The 22946-nt window shown below is 35.9% G+C and overlaps 1 pseudogene; it reads left to right on the top strand.

The window, feature by feature from the left end:
• The first annotated feature begins 1639 nt into the window (after positions 1-1639).
• On the top strand, positions 1640-1969 carry LOC109442071 (dynein light chain roadblock-type 1 pseudogene; annotated as a pseudogene).
• The last annotated feature ends 20977 nt before the right edge of the window (positions 1970-22946 follow it).

Raw genomic sequence — 22946 nt, 5'->3', positions numbered from 1 at the left:
TCCACTTTTTTTCTTATCTCAATTAACGATGCTACTCCAAATGTAAAACCTTGGAACACTCTGTGCTTCCTCCCTTTCTCTTGTCCCGACACCCCAATGAGTCACCAAAAACATATTAGATCCATCACAAAAATGCTTCACAAATAGAATCTCTCTCCTCTGCCTTAGACCAACCACTCTTTGTCAAATGGATTGATGAAATGACTTCTTAACTAGTCTTCCAGCCAGCAGTTTCTCCCCATCCTGCCAGCATTCACACACCTGATCCTAGAAGCAAGCGCCGATCCTGTCACTTCCTGGGATAAAAATCTCCACTGCTCCACTTCAAATGCCTTCAGATTAAGCTCCTTAAACAGGCATATAAAACCCTGAGTCTGGCCCCAACCTACTGTCCAGTCTTAACTCCTGAAACTCTTCTCACAAAGTATATACGTGTAATCATGCTGGACTTCTCATTTACTCCCTCTGAAATCTTAAATTTCCTCACTGACTGACCAACATTTCTTATCTGTCCCACTTATTCACTACCTTAGTGCAATGTATCTAATTTTTCACTTCACTGAAACTTCTGGTGGCTCTGTAACACCCCCGCCCTATTTAGTTCCAATCTACTCTCTGCCTTTTGAGCTAAAGATCCGTCCCTCAACTCCTTCAGTTAATTCTTCGGTATTTCCTCATCTCTCTCACCCTCCTGCTCTTATTACTCATCCTACGAAACCCAACTCTGAATCAACCCAAATATATGAATTCTTCGCTCCTATTTCCTGGGGGTAATCACCTTAATCAGTTCTGATCTCAAAAGTCACCCCAATAAATTTAATAAAATAAAATAAAAAAATAAGCCCATTTTATTTTATGAAAATATCTTATAATGGCAGTAGGTATCATTCTATTCCATGAAAAAATAGTGAAATGAATGACACTCAGAATATTCTCTAATACTGCCACAAGAGTTAGAGCTTTTTGGTGAGAAACTTTGCACAGATAAGTTCTTTGTCCAAGAAAAGCTTTATCTTGGTCAATGAAAACTTTGAGCCCAGAATCAGGATTACAGGGGAGCTAGAACATAAACTTCTGGCTCTCTTTCCAGCCAGCCTACATGCAAGTCTCATCAGATCAAATCCCATTTATTGGCCTTTTCAGATGAGTTTCTAACTAATTAATTGATTGAAACTGAGAGTGATTAAATAATATCAGGAAGTTATATTCTTCTTTTGGTTCTCAGGTCTGGATATGAAAAACATCATTCTTTGAATAGTATAGCAAACAAACATATAGAAAGAGGACTGGAGTACTTTCTATTTTGTGGAGTGGTATTTTGCTTTTAACATCCATTGCCAACTTCACCCAACATGCAGTAGGCCAACTTGGGTGCTAGGTGTAGATCCTGAAAGTTACGGATAGGCACCTCCTAGATCCAAGGCAGAAAAGAATCCTCCCTACTCAGAGAGAGGGCTCAGGCGGGAGCCTTCCTTGAAGTGAACCAAGTCAAAGAGTGTTAGTACATTTGTGATTCTGTTCAAATAAGAACAGAAAATTCAAGGAGTAAGCACAAGGAATAATAACGAGAACAAGCACATGATACAGAACACTTCAGGGACAAAACATAAGGAAGCATGTTGTAAGCGACAGAAAGCAAATGTCAAGGCTGAGTGCCGACACAGAGCTCCTGGATCTCTCAGAGAGGGCAGAGGTGGAGACACTGAAGCGACTTCAGAGCCAGAAGGGCGTGCAGGGAACCCTCGAGGTGAACACAGAAGGCATTCCTGTCAAGAGCAGCACGGACAATCCCACCACCACACAGCACGCCAGCCTCAGGCACAACCTCACCTGGAAGACCCGGAGCACCATGCGTGAGACTGACCCCCAGAATGGCCTCAGCTTCCTTTGAATTCGCTCCAAGAAAAATGAAATTATGATTGCACCAGAGAAACACTATTTCCTGATGGTGATTCAGAATCCCACTTAATAAACCACTGTCTGGGCTCCCTGTGTCATTCCTTAATTTAATGCCCCCCAAGAATAATGGTGTTAATCCTGTCAACCGAGTGGCAGGTGGAAGTCACCTGAGAGCCCATGCAGACCCATCTAGTAACTAAGGTCGGCTGCAGCCCTGCCCCACACCACCACCGTCATCCCTCTGCTGCCAATTGCCTCTGAGTTCCCGGGAGGGCCTCTCTCCTCAAGTCTAGGTTTTGGAGCAAGAGCTTATAAGAAGCCCACACTCTGTTTCCTTCTGACCTTGAGTTCACTTTCACCCTTGGAAAAGGCTGTTTTTCTTTAACTAAAAATAACTGAAATGTGAAAAGAAGAAAGAGGGAAAGAGAGAGGAGAGGAGAGGAGAGGGGAGGGGAGGGGAGGGGAGGGGAGGGGAGGGGAGGGGAGGGGAGGGGAGGGGAGGGGAGGGGAGGGGAGGGGAGGGGAGGGGAGGGGAGGGGAGGGGAGGAGAGGAGAGGAGAGGAGAGGAGAGGAGAGGAGAGGAGAGGAGAGGAGAGGAGAGGAGAGGAGAGGAGAGGAGAGGAGAGGAGAGGAAAGGAAAACAAATGTCGGGAAACGGGAAAGCACTCTAACCCAAGTTTGAACAGCTGGGATTTAAGAGTAAGAATCAGTCAGTAGAAAGACCCCATCCGTTTTTTTAGGTAGGCAGCCTGGAAGAATCAAGTATGGCCTCAGAAACTTTGTGAAGAATTTATCTTATATTCACTGTACCAAGCAATCTCTGAGCATCTCTGCTTGGCAGCTGCCCCCACAAGGGGGCTTAGCAGTTCCCAGCCACATGTATCTGTGTGGATTACCATAGGACCCATTTCCTTGCCTTCTCACAGGTTGTCAAGGGTATTTTTTTTCTAGAAAATAGTACATGAATCGCCAATCACCATCAGCAAAGGAATGTTTTCTTTTCGCTTGCCAACATCTGTATTAGCCTATTGGCCAATAAAATAAAATTTTTAAAAAGGCTTGTTTTCACACATAATCACTTAGGAATATTTTGAAAGTCCCAGTGTAGTCTCCCTTTAGAAGGCCTAAGGTGCAGCCTTCTGGAGAGAAAGAGGAAAAGGAAAGGAAGGGTAACAGAGGGACCACCATCGTGCCAGAGGTGGAGAAAAGAAGGAAGTCATTTATTTGACTCATTTTCCTGGCAGCATTAATTTATGATTCTTGGAAACTTTTGTCAGGAAAATGGAGGAAGGATTCATAGAATTATTTAAAAAAAAAAAAAAAAAAAGAGGCAGGAGAAGGAAGATGTATAGTATATCCAGTCCAATTCTATTATTCCATAGATTTAGAAAATGAAATGAAGAAAAGGGGAAAGAGTATAATATTTACTGCAATCCCAGTATTTGCCAATTACTTTATATTTGTCATTTCATTTTTTCTTTAAAAAAGTATGAAGTCATGCTATCTTCATTTTACATAGATGGAAATTAAGAATCAGCAAGGTTAAGTAAGGTTTCTAAGGGCACACAGCTTGTAAATGAAAGAGCCAAGATTTAATCCAGGTTTTTCTGGATCCAGAGCTTCTTTCCACAGAGAGGTACTGGAAGGTTAAAAGACTGCCCCAGGCAATGTAACCAGCTAAGGGAGGGCAGCTATGTCTCCTGACTCCCAGTCACTGTAACACGGCAGTTTCATTCTTTTTTTAATGGAAGACAGTTGACACTGAATTAAATTATCTCATTCATTCAACATGGGAAGCATCTGTTATTTTTGCTTGTCCAGCACCACTCTTCCCCACCTTCCCTCCAGCTTCTGCTTCACATCTGCCCAAAATTCGACATTGTATTGGACTGGTCACTGATGCTTACTTCACAATTTCCCTTCTCATTTCCTCCCCTCAGAAAGTATCTGTCCTTTCTCCTATTCCCTGAGAGCCCAGGTGTTTTATGAGGAACTGACATGTTGATTTAAGGAATATGTTAACTAAGGAAGGCTTAATGCTTTAATGTATTATAAGCAACCAATCAATATGTATTTCCTAAGCACCTACAACGTACAGCACTGTCCTAGGGCTCAGGAGAGAAGAAAGGGGAAAATGAAACACTTCAAGCACCGTTCCTCACTTTCAGCTGCTTACATGATAATATTCATGAACTCATACAAACTGGCATCCAATAATCTATTAGATATTCTCTCCTTGATGAACTCCTAGAAGCACCTCAGACTCAACATTTCCCTCTTCCCCTACCCCTCCTGCGTACATGAAAATCTACATTCTTATTTCAGTAAATGAATACCATCCTACAATAACCTGGACACAAGGCTTCTGCCTTTCATTCAACCAATCAGTTGTCTAGTCCTGTCATTTCTGACTCAGCCATGGCAATTAATCATGCCAGTCTTTCTGTTCTCACTGCTGCTATTATGTTCATGGTTTGATCAACGGACCACTTGACTGTTGCCACGTTCTCCTCGTCTACAGTCTCTTCCCACTCTAAGCCACCCTATGAATGCACGGGTTAAGATTAATCTTCCTTCAGTACAGCTCTATCCATGTTACTTCTCTGTTGAAAATATTAATGGTTCTCCATTTCCAAAAGAAGTCTAAATTCCTTTGGCCTGGCATTCAAAGCCCCTCGTGATTTGGTCCATCCTACCTTTCCAGTCCTAGCTCTCATTAAACTCCCTTCGATAAACTTTGTTAGACTGTGTTCCTTGAGTCAATTACTGTTTCTCATAAGAATTCCTTCTCCCGAGCCTCTGTGTACCCCTTACCTTGGCAAGTCTTTTATTCCTACTCTTCCCAGTGCCCCAAATTGTATCCATTCCTCAAGGGTCCAATACTACCTTCACAGGGAAGCTGTCATGAGCCACTGCTCCGTCTCTAAATACACAGAGGACTTTGTCTAAAAAGATATTGATATCAACCTCTACCTTGTGTCGTAGTTGTTAGTGTAGATGTCTCTTCCTTCTCCTGGCGTGCAAACTCTTTGTAATGCAAGACTAACATTTAATGAAGAGACAATCAAAGTCCATTGGTGGTAGAGAGAAATTAGGTATCACTTTCCATCTGGGAAAGTCAGGGATAAAAATAAGGAAGGGGTAATCTTTGAATTGAACCTTAAAGAATGAGGAAATTGGAATATATGAAAATGGAATATTGGAACAGACTAAAAAGGTCTGTTCATGACAAAGGAGGATCTTGGGGAAAGACTAACTTATAAATGGTGTTTATGAGGAAAAGAGTGTTGTCCAGTTTGGTTTAGAGCCCAGAGTATCTGATAAACTGCCATCAGAATACTTCCCTTTAAGTACAAATGTCTAACTTGCATAGCTCTTATGCACGTAACTTGGACATGCACCTCAGAGGAAGCACGCTTTGACTAGTGGTCTAGAGAATGTTGTGCTTTTTGCACTTTTGAAAGTTGGCCAGTGGAAGGAAAGAAAGAAAATAAAAATGGCCAGTTTTGTGGCCTAACGACCTGGCAGCCCAAGAATCATTGTAGTCTGCTAAATACTGAGCAAACAATAATAAACTCATTGATGAGAAGGTGCAAAAAGACCTAAGCTGGTTTTAATCTACGAGTATACCTTAAAATGATTCTATTATTAAGCCTAGACAGCAGGATATGAATTCCATGCTTATATCGCCACGTATGTTTCTGTAAGTTGCTTTTAGTTGCATTATGAATACAAGGAATCTTTTTCAAATAGTTTTACAACATCCACTGTGCTTCCAAAGCATGTATGCTGCCCCACTGCATTTGTGCTCCTTTTACAATTTCAAAAAAAAAATGAGTAAAAAAGAAAATTTTTCTAATCACCTGGAAAATGCCATTGAGAAAATTCAATCATATCTTCACTCAACACATATTTACTGCACGTTTCTATCTGACAGGCACTTTTTATAGGCACTTTAAATGCAACAATGAACAAAAGAGACAAAAATTCCTGCCTTCATAGGGTTTACATTTATAGTGTAAGGAGACAAACAGTAAACAAAATTAATAAATAAAGCATGTAGTTATTAAATGGTGTTACGCGTCACGGAGAAAATAAAAATGGAAAAGAGGGAAAGAACAGCAATTCCAAATAGGATAATCAGCGAAGCCCTCACAGAGAGAGGGATATTAGAACAAAAAAGATTTGGAAGCATGAAGCAAAACACTCCTGTGGTTATCAGAGGAAAAAGCATTCCAGGCAGAGGGAACAGCAACTATAAACATCCCGAGGTGGCAGCAGGTAATGAAGGAAGGGCAAGGAGGTTATGGTGACTGCTGCCCCCACTGGGGACTTGTGGCAGTACGGAGGGAGGAGCCTGGTAGAGTAGAAGTTACCACAGACATGTAGTTTAGACTGACAGGCTGGAGAAACCAAGGTAGTGTCATGACGTGAAGTGACTCTGTCTATAAAATAGCCACAGAAAAGAGTTGGCCTCATGAAGGAGGCAAGAGGGGGTCACCAAAAATGAAACTCCATCCTTCCTGCAGAAAGAGGCACAGTAACTAGGGTGCAGGTTGACCAGCGAGGAGAGTGGCAGCCCCAGCATTGTGAGGACAGGACGCTTTGACTCCCACAACTGGAGAGGCCCTCCCACTCTTGACACCGGTTTCTTCCTAATGCCTGTGAACTTCATGGAAACGATGCAAACCCAAACACACAGGGGTTTTGTAAGAGTGTTACCACTAACATGTCATCTATATGCTTCATCTTTGGCATGGCTGGTTCTGTATTTTCTTTCTTTTTTTTGGTTCTGTATTTTCTGATAGTTTCATCTTTCCCAAAATTTTTGCAGAGGGACAGAAAGACAATTTGGGTTGGAAGATTGTTTAATATAGCAGATATTCCCAAAAATGCTAAGGAAAAAGGAGTATCCCGATAAAAAGTACTATAACCAATTTAGGAACCTGAAGAACCCGGAGGGAGGGCTGTACCTGACCCAGGTAAGATATATTGAAATACTCTAAACAAACTCTTGATTGAATAAATGCCTTTACAATCAGTTGCTTTATTGAATGGTATTCCTCTAGTATATTCTAGTATGTTGTCAGGAGCAAACAATAGATCATAAATATAAACTTCATATCTTAACCCCAGTATAAGCATTTAACTCTTATTAAATATTTTAAGATAGAGAACAAAGGCTGAATTATTAAATTCCATTACCAAGTGTTAAAGATAAGCTGTCTAAAGCCCATTAAAATACATATGCTTGAATGCTCCTTCATTTCAAAAAGTTGGAAAACAAAAAATGAAAAACTTTGCCTCACTAAAAATATCCATGCCAAATTGCAAATATATATATATATATATATATATATATATATATATATATATATATGAAAGTCATCACATAATAGCTGGGCAAACTCTTTCAAAAGACCTGAAACCAATATAACAATAATTATTATTCACCTGAAAGCACTGAGTTTAGCATGACTTCTATATTTATGAGGGCTTTAAGTGATCACATTTGATTCTGTCTCATTTCACATGAAAGCAATGTCATATATAATGATGTTATCAACCTCAGAAAAACATGTAACTGTTATAACAGGATATCTTAATCCTGCTAAATTAGTGGTTCTCACTAATTTGTTACAGCACTAATTTTATCAAAGCACAAACACCTTGTATAGCAATCTACCTAAATTTACCAGGATTAAAATCTAGGCCTTTTCTTCAACAACACTGCCACCTTCTGTTTAGTGTGGACTTCACTTTTATTTTTATGGCTTCATGAGTGGTGAAACTTACTTTGATTCATGTATACTTAAAATTAAAAGAAACAGTCTATAGATGAAAAAACTGAGGTCCAAAAGGATTAAGTCACTTACTCAACGTCCTACAGCCGTTTTGCCCAAATTGGAACTCACAAATTGTGTTGGTCTTCTCAAACATTCTTTGGTTTTATTGATTTTATCGAATATTTGTCTGATTTGATTCTGTCTTGTTCTTTTTCCATTGACATACCCATTATTAAATCATATAGAGTAGAGATGTTTTATCAAGAGCTTAATAATGGTTTTCTCAAAGCATGGGACTTGCTTATCTGCATAATGTTTTTACCATAAACAAACATTGTAATTTCAATTTTAAAATATTTGCATGTGTTCAGTGTGTGGCCTTAACTTGAAAATTTACTGTTTTAAAAGATTTGTATTTGTTCAATGTGTGGTCTTAAATAGAAAATTTTTCTGTGGTCAGAAAAGCAGCTGATAACTTTTATTTTACTCTCCTCCATTTTCTTCTCCTGTTACAAAAACTTTTGTTAAATTAAGTCACAATACCAATGTTAATGGGAAGGTTCTAGGAAAAACAGGGAACAAGAAATACATCATATACAGTATTTAAGAGTAATTAAATAAGAACTGTGCTGTGAAACTTTATAAGATAATAAACCTATAGATATGTGTATTTTAAAGTAAACAATTTTAAACTTAAGCTCTTTTTTTTTAATGTTTTCTACCAATTTAAAGGTATCATTTAGATAAATTGGGTGCAAACAGGATTAGCATTTCTGGTATAAACCCCACTTAGTGATTCAAACATATTATATATTTGTTAATATTTTGTTAAGGATTTTTGTGTCTATCTTCATGAAGAATATTGATCTGTAGTTTTCTTGTAATGTTGGCTGGTTTTGATATTGGAGTAATGGTGGCCTCATAAAATGAGTTTTGTTAGGCTTGTTGGGAATATTTCCTTCTTATATGTTTTATAGAATTCTCTAGCAAAACTATGGCCTGAAGAGTCCTTTAAAGCAAGATTTCTATTTATGAATTCAAGTTCTATAATAGATATAGATTATTTTTAATTTCTTTTTTAGTTCACTTTGGTAATTGGTGTCTTTCAAGGATTTGTCCATTTCATCTAAGTTGTCACATGTATTAGCATAAAAATTGTTTATAAATATCCTCTCTTATCTTCTCAGAGTCTATAGGACCTGTAGTGATATCCCTTCTTTCAATTTTGATATTGGTGATTTATCTTGCTTTTTTATAATTAGTCTGGTCAGAGTTTTATCAATTGTATTGGTCTTTTCAAACAGTCTTTACTTATATTAATTTTATCTAATGTTTGTCTGATTTTTACTTCATTAATTTCTTTCATTTATTGTTTTCTTCCTCGTACTTACTTTGGGTTGTTATTTTTCTAGCTTCTAGCGGTAAAGGCAGAGATTCCTGAATTTAAACTACTCCTCCTTTCTAACATAGGTATTTAAAGATATAAATATCTCTCTAAGCCCTCTTTAGCAGCATTTTACAAATTTTGATGTATTGTTTTCATTAACAATTCAGTTCTATTTTCTAATTTAATTTGCTTTTTCTTCTTGTACCCATGTGTTTTTAGAGCATATTGTTTAATTTCCAAATATTTCAGCATTGTCAAGATGATTTTGTTATTAATAACTTATTTCATTCAGTTGTGGTCATAGAACAAACTATATAATTTCAATTTTTTAAAAGCAGCAGAGAATTGTTTTCTAGTCCAACATATAGTCTATCTTAGAGAATGTTCCGAATGCACTTGAACAGAACGCATATTCTGCTATTGTTTAGGTGAGTATTCTATTAATAATACTTAGATCAAACTGGTTTACTTATTTTTTATATCTGCCAACTCAATATTCAAGCATGCATTTATTTTTTAAGTTCTGTTTCAATATTTTTTAGATCATTGGACTCACTCTGGAATGTTACCAAATCACAGCTGAATATCATTGCCTAAGGCAATAAATCAGTTTGAAAGGTAGAGACCACATGATTTTCTAAAGTCCCTCACTGTTCTGAAATTTTATGATTAAGCACAACACTAGAAAATGTAGGTTATAACTTTTTATTGAATAGTCATTGGAAATTTGTTCCACAATATAAGATCAGTAACAAATAAAAGATAAAACTAAAAATTATTCATATTTTTACAAAGTTGAACAAAATTGAACTTGTGTAGTGGTCAATGCATTTAGCCTTATGGGTTTAATCTGAATTAACCTATTACATGAGAAAAAAAGTAAAGAGCCTTTGCCTCCAAACCAATGGATTATTATGGTACTTTGCTTATTTTCCTAAAGCCAATTGATCCTTAACTTTTTTATTTATGCCGTAGGTTTTTTCATAGTATATGCCACAAAATCTAGACTGTAAATAAGGATTAGAAATTAGTGGTCTGCCCTGAGATAGTGTAGAAACTGAACTAGGTATGCCACTGAAAAAATATCTTCATTCTGTATCACAAGCTTTGCTCAACCACCCTCCCCATCCTACTCAATAATCATGGCTGGAGGGCTTAGAAATAGTTGCAAATACTCACAATCCTTTCCTTGTATTCACAGCTAAGACCTTTGAATGTTCTTTAACAGTCCAGAAGTCGACAGCTAAGTTACTTTTCCATCTCATGCTTTCTCACCAGTGCACACTGACTGCACCGGCGGGAATACTGAAACTATCATTAAATAGCTGAAGAAATCATCATTAATTGAAGAATTAATGAAGAATACCAAAGAGGAGTCCAAGTAAAGCAGCAACATGTCATCAATAGATTACGAACACTGGACATGAGCAAAAAAGAATCATGCCTGGTTTTGAATTCTAGATCTTTCATTTAGGAATTATGTGACATTATTTAAGTCAGTATTTAAGCCAACTTTCTCATGGTAACATGAGTGGTATAAATGTTTCATAGACATATAGAGCACGATGCGTGGTACACAGTAGATGATTAATAGTGATTCCCTTCTAACCACCCTCCAGCCCATTAGTCCACTCCTTCAACTGAATATAATCTCTTAGTGTTTAAGGACATCTCTGTTATATAGTTCCTCTTTCAGATTATGAAAATAAATATAAGAGTAGGTATAGTTCCCAAACAGATTAAGCAATACATGTGACCATTTCATAGTGCCTAAAGGCACTATTTGCAGAATTATCTGAATTCTCCTGAGCCTTACATTCTTCGTTGCTCTTTCAGTAGCCAATCAGATAGCTCAACTGTGCAATTTAGACTTATGGTTGTAGCACAGGTGACAGTCGTAAATATTAATTAGGGTTAAAAAGATAAGTGTGCCTCACAGTAGTAAGAATTAGGAAGTGTTTACTCCTAGAACTTTAATCATATTATAATCAAATTATTTACACACTCATGAATCATTACTGAACTGAGGTGTAAGAATATTCCAGATATACCTCATATTTGATCACCCTTACTTGCATGACTTTATTTCTAATGGAAAATTCATTGTTGCTTAATAGGTCTAACATTTTCCTGAGAAAATTTAACACATTTTGACAACTGATTGAGGATCAACAGAAATTGTGATTGGCACTTACCAGCAAATTTAAAAAAAAAAAATCATACTAAAGATCCATAAGGTAATTTGCCACAGCTTTTTGCCATCCACCATTTCACAGCTGAGGGAAAAATAAAACAACTTCTTTCTAAAACTCTAAGATTTCTTAGTACAGAAATAATTGCTTTTTGTTGGGAATTAGTGTGTCCTAATTAATAGAAATAGTTTGGGGGTAATTAAGAGTGACTGTGTAAAGATATAGAGACATTATCGCCTTTCAAATTATTAAAATACAGTTAAATAACACCAAAACCCTAGTGAACATAATTTGTTTTCTGGATGTTGAGATTCAGAATCCTGTGCTTCTAGGTCATTGTTATAAAAGCAGTGATCACTGGGTTATAAAGAAGAAACTGGAGGTTCTAGAGCAGCCCAGTTTGTTAACCATGGTGCTTGACATGCCAGTGGTCCCTTCTAATGGAAAATGCCCATGCCCTCAGCCTCTGCATAACGGCAGCCCAAGGCAGCCATGTGCCAAAGTTGGGGCAGCACCTGCTGATTGGACCAGAGATCATTTGATGTCTAAGAAGTCAATCCACAGTCTATCCAGCAATCTATAATGTGCTTTGACATGAACAAGGAAAAAAAAAAAAATCAACCTCTATCTTAGGGAATTTAAACTTGTAAAAATGAAAAAAGAGAAAGAGAGGGAGAATATCACAGCTGTCAGAGAAAGCCAGCAAGATTCATGGAAAAATACAGGATGAAGGAAACTGTGACAGCGGAATTTATGAGTAAATCAAAATTAGAAGTAGAAGTCAGAAGGTAGAGAAAAGACATATAAGAGAATGGAGGGTGAAGAATACAGTCAATAGAGTGAGGAGAATGGAGCAGACTTATGAAAAATAACTGAATCATATTAATAGTAGAGCCCTTGACTCAAAATCAATTCACTCCTGTTGTCCAAATCCCAGGAGCCACCTGGGATTCTGAGCCAACACCTAGTTCTGGTTTCCTCTTGATTCTCCTATCTTGTTTGTATACCCCCCTCACCCAAAATAACCTGAACTAAATTGATTGAGTTTCAAATCTTTTCCATCAAATCAGTATATGAAAGATAAAAAGAACAAACTGTCTACTGCTTCAATGGCATTCAGAATTGTCTTGAATAAGCCTCTGATGCTAATTTATTTCTCATTGATCTTTTCTTCATAAAAGATTAGTAAAACAATAGTAATAAAGTTTACTTTAATTGCTTTTGCAGGGCATTTGATTTTAAGTAGCAGGTGGACTCTGTGATGTAACTCTCAAGGGAAGGTCAGATTGAATCAGGAATATGGAATTTAGATTGAGATTAAGGCTAGACTCTCTACGTAGACCAAAGCCAGCGCTACGAAGGTACTATTGTTATAACTCTTTTGAAAAACTCAGGTACCATTGGGGTCTTATATCCCCCAGAAATAAATAAAATTTGTATTGAGTTTTGTGCATAGCTATATATTTTCATAAATCCCTAACTCCAATGTACAAAATAAAAATGGAGAAATCTAATGATATAAGCATAATATCCAGATTACCAAATTTGTTATATAAAATAAAATGAATACAGCAGAAGTTCCAAGAGAGGAGAAGGGAGGAGGAGAAAAAAAGAGCAGTGGAGAGAGGAAATTCTAGAGGCTAAAATTGTGATCCAAAATCTAGATACAAATACACTTTATACTTCACAAGGAAAACTGGGTAAGTTAGAGAAAAGGCAGGCTGAAGAATGAAAACTAATGCTCTGTTTATCCTTTACCCTCTCAGATTTCTTTATGAATAAAGCAGCAAAAGTTTGTGTTCTTTAGACCAATGTTATAATAGATTTGGCTGTAAAGAAAAATTAAAGGGGCATTTGTGGTCAATGTTGAAAAATATAAATATTTTACTCAAGGAACCCTAATTATATTTCTGTTAAATTGTGTTATACACTTAACGTATTTGTTTATGGTATTCTGAGAACCCCTGACCTATATTATACTCTGTTCTAATTTTTTTCACTACAACTGGAGGTTCCCATATGCCTTTTTTTCCCAGATTATTCTGTTTCTCCAAGATATGTGATATTTTGTACTCTGTGTAAATATCAAGTAAAATCACCTGAAAGTTACATGTAGCTAGTTGTGACTAACTCAGATTTTGACCCTAGCCTGTCTTCACCGCTCTCTCTTCACACTAAAGTCCAAGGTCATTCCACAGGAAGATGTCACTGACAAGCCTTGCCCATCCCACCTCCATCACCATCATTGCCACCAGATCTCTGAAAGCAGAGTTACAAAACACAAATGGATGCTAGACACAGTGAAATAGGACTGACATCAGGGTTGAATAGGTTTTAACAGAACATAACTTCCACCCATTTTGTGGTTATTATAAAGACATGCATTCTATGTCCTAGTCAATGAGCCAACATTTTAACTTCTGGAAGATGCAAGTTGGAGGCTGTATGAATATGTGCATGTGTGTGTCATAAAAAGACTTCAAGATCTTCCTTGGGAATATACACATAGCTTTTAAAAAGTTTAAAAGGGAGAAAAGTTAACTTAAAGCTTTTCTTCACCTAGAAACATTATATTAACACATTTGCTTTGAGAAGTCAAAGATTTTACCACAGTTAGAGAAACGTTATTTTTATACATTGCCTAAAGGTAAGCCCATAAAGCAAAGTGCCAAGTGTTCATGTCATTTTTAATGTTAAAAGTTTTTGTAATCTATTACAAAGTTTAAATGACAGGGTAAATAAAATTTTTTAATGGCACCAGAGGAAAAAAAAAAAAACTGAATTCACTTTTTTGGGAGCCTATTAAATTAAAGTGAATTTTAGCACACTCTGCATTCTCCTTGCTTCAAAGAGAAATAATAATTCAGAGACCAGCCCTTTTTTTTTTATTCCTCAGAGAGGCATAAAGAACAATGACTGAAATGACTTTGAGAGGAGAAAAAGAACTGACAGCCAGCCGGGAGAATGGATACTGCTGTGAAGAAAGAACTTAGAAGGAAAAAAATATATCTTGGTAAAGGACATAAAAATGTAGTGGAAAATAGAGAAACAGGCACAGAAGAATCGATGTGTCGGGGGAAATCAGAAATACTACAAAAGTTTTGCATTCAAAACATAAAATATAATGGGCACAATATTGGCCAGAAATAAAGTCTCAGGAAAAAAAAAAAAAAAAACTTACATTACTTCTAGTGCCCATAAAATAAGTTCATATTATGAAATTCTATTTTATTAGTCTACTCATTATTTTCAAATCTAGCATCATGACTAAATTGTCACATTTGCTGTGTTTATCACTGATCCTTAGTACTAAAAACTCCAAGTTTCATTTTATTAAGAAAAAATAATTCAGTGGGAAACAAAGTCTAGACTCCTTTAATAAAACATACTTGCTTCCTTTTTCCATTGTATTGCAAGAATGTTTTCATGAGCAAATCATCAGACCTTATGAGGTTTCTTTTAAACTTCTTTCTTTAATATTACCTATAGCATACTAAAAAATTGGAGGTTAATCAGCTGCACTCATCTGAAACATAGTTCTTTTTTCATGAAGTAAAAGATTGAGAACAACAAATATCAAGTACAAATTTTGTAAAATACAGTCTTAAACTAGCCCCATTACATATACTAACAAGAATCCCAAAACTCAGCCCAATAATACAGTTAGTCTTTTACTAATTATAAAGTAAGTATATCCCCATTGGAATGGTTTCTTTCTCTCCTCAGAAACTTGCAGTGCAGGTACCTTTTTGCAGCATTAAAAGCCATCATATTGCATAAATCCAGAGAGGCACCATTTACTTTAGGGTCCATATAAATGATGCCCCCTGGAGTTGTGCAGCATATACGCTATTGACAGTACATGAAACCCTAACAGTATTTATATTTATCATAATCAGTTTCCTTAAAGGCATATATCATGCACCTCAGTTTCAAAATATAACAGCAATAAAATTTATTACTCATTATAAAACCTGATTCTGTCTTTGTCACCCATTTCCCAGGAAGACGTGAAAAGAACACCAGCATTCCTTTAGACACATTTAGTTTAAATCTCAAATCTGCCACTCACTGCCCATGAGATTTTGTAAAAGTTATCTAACACCAAGGCCTTAATCATGTCTAATAGAATAGCCACATCTCACAGGACTTTTACAGGCGTTAAATGTAAAAAACACAGGTAAACTTCATACCTTATAAATTTTAGTTGTTATCATGCCACCAACATGCTCAAACTTACATATTTGGAATATAAAAAATTCCAAAAAGTGCTTCAGGATTTACATAGGGGCTCAAATTTTAAAATTATGCCACTGATTAGACAATTGTCATAAATAATATATGTGGCATTACATTTTTTTATATATGCATGTTAAGAGTTATATCATTGAGATTGGTTCTTTTTCATACACACATACACAAATCATTCTGTATAACATATAAATTTAAATAATGGGACACTAATAAATGTAACAATAGTTATTAAAAATTATTATGTTCAACCACAAAAAAATACAACTCTATGTTCAGATGCCTTTTTAAGGGAGAGGTGAATTCCACCAAACATTTAGAAAACAAATATTCTAATCTTACACAAATTATTTCACTAACTTAAAAGGGGAGTGGTTTTACTGGTGCCCAACTCATTTAGTGAAGCTAACAATAACCCTGATACAAAAACCAAAATATTTTAAAGTAGAAAATTATAGATTAATCTCACTTGTGAACATGGACACAACATCTTAAACAAAATGTCATCAATCCAAATCCAGCAGTGTGCTTAAAAAAAAAGCATAACCAATTTTTATTTATAACAGCAATGCAAGAATGTGATAAAAATATTTTTCATGAGTTTTACTACATTAATTAATAGATTAAAAGAGAAAAGTTATATGATCATCTCAATAGATGGCCGGGCGGGGGAAGCATTAGATAGCATCCTGCCCATGACCAAAAACAAAACAACAACAAAGCCTCTTAGTAAAATAGCGCTAGGGGAAAAAAATTAACCTAAAAAAGATACGTACCGAAAGCTTAGAGTGAATATTATACCAACTAATGGGAAGTCTGAAACATTCCCTTAAAAGCCAAACATAAGATGACATTACTATCACTGGTTCTATTCAGCCGTATCCCTAAAAGTCTTAACCAATGCAATAAAAAGAAAAGATTTGAGGATTGGAAGGGAGTAAGCATACGTGGCATTACTTCGTAATTAACAGACTTTTCAGCCTAGAGAAGTCTAAAAAAATAATCTCTAGACAAATTACAAGATAGTTCAGCAGAATTGTGAGGTGAAAAAAAAGAGCAATATATAATATCTATAATATTCCTACATACCAGCAACAATTAGAAAATGTAATTTTTAACAGACCCCATTTACGACAGTAACAAAAACTGAAGATACACAGAACCACACTTTTTTAATTAGGTTGTACTTATATGGAGAAAACTTACAAATTATTGAAAGGTAGAAAAAGATGGCAAAAACAACCAAAAAAGAAATATATGATGTTCATGGGTAGAGAAAGTCAAACAATAATGATTTTCATTTTGCTCAAATTCATACATAAAGTAGTTTGAATTAAAATTCCAAAAGAGATTTCTGTGGAACTTGAAAACCTGATGGAAAATTTACTTAGAAAAGCAATGGAACACTAACAGCTAGGAGGTTTTGGAAATGAAGCACAACCTGAGGTAATTGGACAGAGTAGTAACAAAACATCACATTACAAAACTCTATTAATGAAGATAAAGGGATCTTGGAAAATTAGCCCAATGGAAAAAAACAAAGAACAAATAATTTATTCAATAAATTATGGGACAGATCATTGTTTAAATATATGCAAAACTAGTAAGTTTGACTACCATCTACAAGTTTTCTGTGGTTTAAAAAACCAAAAATTGAAAAACAAAAATTTTAAATATTTATAAGGAGTGACAACCTTTATGTCTCCAGGGTAAAAAATATAATTTTTTAAACAAGTTACCAAAAGTACAAACAATAAAGAAAATACTTATACTACTGACTACACTTAAAAAATAAAACTTGAGTACGACAGAAGACAGCTAAACGTGAAAAAACAAGCTATAGACCAGGAGAATATACGATAAATAGAGCCACCAATGGATGATATCCAAAATTTACCAAGGACTCTGAAAAACAAGAGAAAAAAAAAAAAAGCTCAATAGAAAAATAGTCAAAGGGTATAAAGAGGCAAGTCAAAGAGGCAAGTCAAAGAGGAAGAAACATGAATGAATAATGAACAAATGAAAAAATATTCATCCTAACCAGTGATCTCAAAAATATAAATTAAAACCACCATGTGAGACCATTTCACACCCATCAGGTTAGCAATAAATTTTAAGTGTGACAGTACCAGGTGTTGGCAAGAACTCTCATAAACTGCTAATGGAGTAATAAATTTGCACACCTTGAAGAAAAATTTGGTAATATCTAATAAAATTGAATATAAGTGTGTTTTCCAATCTCAGCAATTCCACTCCTAGGCACATACCCTGGAGAATCTGTTACAGGGGGTAGCCAAAGACACCTAAATGTAATGTTCTTTGTATTGCTATTTATGATAACAAAATATTGAAAATAACCCGTATGCCTATCAACAGAAGAATGCATTTTTAAAATTGTCATGTGGTTAAACTGGTTAAAATAATATTTTTGTTATATTAGTCTTTATGTTTTTGTGCATATTTTCATTATTTCCAGTTTTAAAAACAAATAGGGTGAGGGTAAATAGAGCAGTGATAGTTGAAAAAGAAATACTTCTGGATATTTCAAATCTACGTGCCATGCTAGAAAATTGCCAAAAGAAGTCATTACACAATAAATTCACAAACACCTCAAAGGCCTCAGAATGCATGATCTGTAAGGAACAGTTCTCATCAGACTCACCTAATTTTGTAACATAACAAAATAATAGATCTACCGGATCAAGAGGAAGAAGTAAATGTAATGTCCCAACTTTAACAAGACATCCTGTACCATATGGTCTTCTCATCAAAAAAAAGGGGGGGGGGGATTTTAAATGAAAGGGGATAGCACAGTCTAGACCTAGACTTGAGCCAATAGAATAAAATTACATAGCACACAAGAAGACGGATAACTCTTCTCCTTAAAGCTCATTATCAGCCTTTGAACAAAATAAGTAGAGGCAATTCTAGGTTCACATATCTCTTGGCCTCAGTGGTAAAATAAAGACCACAGACCTTAACTGTGCAGCTGACACCTATCTAAGAGGGCGTGAGAAGAGTTCTGCCATGCGGGATGCACTTATTAAATTAAGAAAGTAGTCAAAACCAATCCAATATTTTAAGAGGACACCAAAAGAGGAATATATCTAAGGGAGAAAAATTAATATTCTATACATAAATGATAAAAATAACTGAAGCCATACCAAGGAAGCACACAGTTCACATGAAAAATAGCATTGGCAAGGAAAGGGGTGATTTTCCATCAAGTAATTAATTTTATGAGAGGCACTTAGGATTGCAAGGGAAGACCAGCTTCTCCACAGCTGCATCTCCATGCAGTTTGATAAGGCAAATCCATCCTAGTGACCAATCGTGTGCGTGACCAGCTGGATGGTCTCACATGCTGAGACTGATCAGTTGAGAGTAGAAACCGATTTAGAGGCCAGCCTGGACATCTTTCAGCAGAATAGAAAATAGCGGCAATACCAAGAAGGCCTGATAGGCTGCTGCTTCTTTCCTCCTTGCCAAGGCTGAGCTTGGACTCAGGAAGAACTGCCCACCCTGGGTATGGGACTGAGAAAAAGAGCTTGTATCACTTAGATTTTTGTCAATGGCAAACAACAGAAACCGATTCTAGCTAGGTTAAGGAAGCAATGGAATGATTTACCATAACATGAGGTTACTGCTAGAACTAAAGAAAAAGAGCTAATAATAATAATAATAACAACAATATTTTTAGAAAAAAACTAAAATCCAGGCAGCTCTAGGAATTTAGGAACAGACAATCCCTTTACGACCACCAACCCGCTATCATAAGGAACAAGTTCCAGTCCTCCTCAGTTGTCCTGAGTCACTCAGGACAAAATTCAAATGAAGAAAGAACCCATCTTGAGTTTATGCTCACCTCTCAGACAGGAGTTGAATGGGCACCTTGCCTGACAGTCGCACTGATACTAAGTTCAGCAGGACGGGGGTCACTCACCGAAAAACAAATTATGCTGCTGTAAGAAGAAGTAGGAATGGATGATAGGCCAATGAAATCTAAGGAAGTATAGGCACGAACTAACCAGAGCAGGGGGTAGCTAACAAGAGGAGGAGAGTTATTAGCAGGGTGTGCATAAACTCACAGTAGAGGCCCACAGGTTCCAGAAAGCAGTTTTACTCTACCCCTCTCTGATGACAGCAATCTAGAACATTCTTCAGAATGCAAGAATTTTGCTTGTCTATCATCCTGCTTTCAGCTACTTGCATCCTCATGCCAAAAAATCTCATTTCAGTGATAAATTAAGGGAGACTTCTTCACCCCACACTCTCCTTCCAATGAAAGCATACAAACCATTTTATATATTATCTCCTCATTCATTCACGCATTCATTCATTCAGTCACTCACTCATTCATTCATTCAACAACAGCTGTCTTTGGCGAGAAAGTGCCACTTAAAAGTGCAATTACTTGGGCCTTCAGCATCAGCAAGCATATCCTGAGGTATACCTCAAGTAGCTGAATGAGCTATTGATGCAAATATGCTCACAAAATCGTTTCTAAACACTCCTCAAAAATAAACATGGTGATATTAGACGGAGGTACTTTATTAACTCCAGACCCAACCAGACATCACATCAAAAGTGAGAGTTCTAATCAATTATTTCATATAAATATCTAATCACAATGTTGTTTTGTACACCTGACACTAATAAAAATAAACATAGAGCACACAGTTTCTGGCACCAAAAGGTGGATAAGAAAAAAAAGTGGTGCAAAATAAAACTATTTTAGTGATGTAAAACTTTTTGAAAGTTTCTACATTCACAAAATAAAAAGATTTAAAGATACCAAAAAAGTGAGAGTTCTAAGGCATTCAAAACAATAAAACACTTGAAATTTCTGAAAATGGCAACTCTAGAGATTAATACACGTGTGTATGACACTTTCAAATGTATTCAAAGTTAAATGTCTTCATAAGTGGTGCATTATTAGGTCACTGTTTATATGTAAGTATAGACGTCAGCATTATATATACAGTCACTCGGTTTCAAGTGGCACCTACCTGAAACAGACCACCCCACTTTTATTTTTTCTGGCTCCTGTTTCTTTGTAGGAAGTGAATAGAGATGCATGTCTACACACACACATATACAGGTAATTACACATTCACCTACATAACACCCAGCATGTTCTTACACTTGAGGTAGAGACCCTATACATGCAGCAGATAAATGACTCACTCAGTAATAAAATCCCCCTTACCCTCCCTGAGCATAGAGAGCATAAAGCAGTCAAAGAAAAAAAGGAACAAAAACACTCATGGACTTGGCAAAAAGCTAAAAATAACAAGAGCTAAAAATAACAAGGAAAATTTTTGAAGAGAAAATTATAAAAGTATGGTTAAAGGGAGTAAAATTTTCCAACACCAGAGGAAAGACACATTTCTTCCTTAGGTTTCCAAATCTGAGTGAAATAGTCCAAGCAAATACGATGAACTGTCCCTTAGTTTACAGCAGCTAAGAATACAGTGAAACCTGGGCAGACTACCAGCTAGAAAGTCTACTCTGGATAGGAAAACAGTTATTTTTAATGAAACTGTAATACTTTTAAATATCTATAATAATCCAAGAAGGCCAAAAATGGAGAATGTGGATTTAATGAAAAGATGAACAGAATTTATCTAGCACTGAAATATTTTTATTGCATATAAATGTGTATCAAATTTAAATTAGATTTTTAAAAAACTATAATCTGCCACTCTATTATTTTTTAAGCTTAATCACAGAAAATCTATAGTATAAATGCCTTAAATTCCACATTCTAATGTATTCAGACATTTAAAGTCAGAAATGTTTCAGAATTGTGTGGAAAAGATCCCAGTTGTTTTTAATTTAGAAGAGCTATAAAGGACCGTATTTTCTCAGCCTCAGTCCCTTGACCACTACCACCACAAATAAGAATTGTCTGAAAACGTTAGAGCAGTTGAGGGAGGGATATTGGGGGTTATCCCTCCTTTCCTAAGAGATGATGCTATTGATTAGCTGCAGGAAAAACAGGAGGTGTAGTGATTGCTACAGTCAGAGTGTAATTTAGCCCTAATTGAGGAGAGAGCTTTGGGAAATCAAAATGGGCAACTTAATTCATATTAAGTACCTGTTTAATGGTTCAGATAATGTTTTATTTCTCTAGAACCTCTTTTACTGCTGAAAACATTTCTGGAGAATATTGGTCTTCTGCTCCCTAACATTTGGTTGAAGTGGTCATATCCAATTACGAACATGGCTTCCAAATGCAGGAATTGGCTTTAATTGAATAATATTCAGAAATATTCCACAAAAATCTATGCTTTTCTGTTTTACCTTTTTTTGGTTTTTTTTTTATTGTAATAAAATATAAAACTGTATCATTTATAAGTGTATGATTCAGTAGCATTAATTACAATACACAATGTTGTAAATCATTACCACATCTATTTCCAAAACTTTTCATCGCTGTAACTGGAAACTCTGTACTCATTAAGCAATACCTTCCCATTTCCCCTTCCCCAGCCTCTGGTAGCCTCTATTCTACTTTCTGTTTATGGATTTGCATAGTCGATATATTTCACATCAGTGGAATCATACATTATTTGTCCTTTATATATTGCTTATTTCATTTACTATAATGTTTTTAAGGTTCGTCCATATTGTAGCATGTAAAAGAACTTCATTTCTTTTTATGGCTGAATAATACTTTATTGTATAAATATACCACATTTTGTTTATCCTTTTATCTGTTGATAGACATTTAAGCTGTTTGTTTTTTGGCTATTGTGAATAATGCTGCAATAAACATCCATGTACATATATCTGTTTGAGTCCCTGTATTCAATTAATTTGGATTTATATCTAGGAGTAGAACTGCTGGGTCATACGGTAATTCTGTATAACTTTTTGAGAAACCACCAAAGTATTTTCCACAGTGGCTGGACTGTTTACTTTCCCACCAGCCATTTTTTCTTTTTAAGAACTGTTTTTTAAAGCCTCAGAATAGGCCAAAAGAGAAAGAAGAAATAAGGAACTGGCTTGTATCTCAAGAAGCCAGCCTGTGTCATCTTTCATCTTGTCATGCTGCCTTGCTGACTTTTATAGATGGACTGTAAAATGGTCTTCATTTTAACACTTGGTTTTATTTTTTTTCTATTGCACAGATGTATAATTCAGTACATATTTCTCCTTTTGGTTCACTACCCTGTATTACTTCCATTTTCCATGCTAGGGTTGTGGGAAAGCATTATTTTGGTTGGATAGAAGGAAACATGTCCAAGGCCTATTATTAGTTACCCCACATACATGCTGGGAGTTGTTCTCTGTTCCCCTAAATACTCAGACCCTTCTACCTCACCAGATTGCGGTTATACTTTCCAGTCTTTTTCCGCCTTTAACAAGTTTTCCCATATCATTTCCCAGAGCAATTGCAGGTTGCTCTTCCCGTTTCTGGCAGAT

This window comes from Rhinolophus sinicus, chromosome 15, assembly GCF_057876585.1.
Source record: "Rhinolophus sinicus isolate RSI-liver-muscle chromosome 15, RSI-T2T, whole genome shotgun sequence".
Taxonomy (NCBI): domain Eukaryota; kingdom Metazoa; phylum Chordata; class Mammalia; order Chiroptera; family Rhinolophidae; genus Rhinolophus; species Rhinolophus sinicus.
This window is presented reverse-complemented; position numbering and strand designations above follow the sequence as displayed.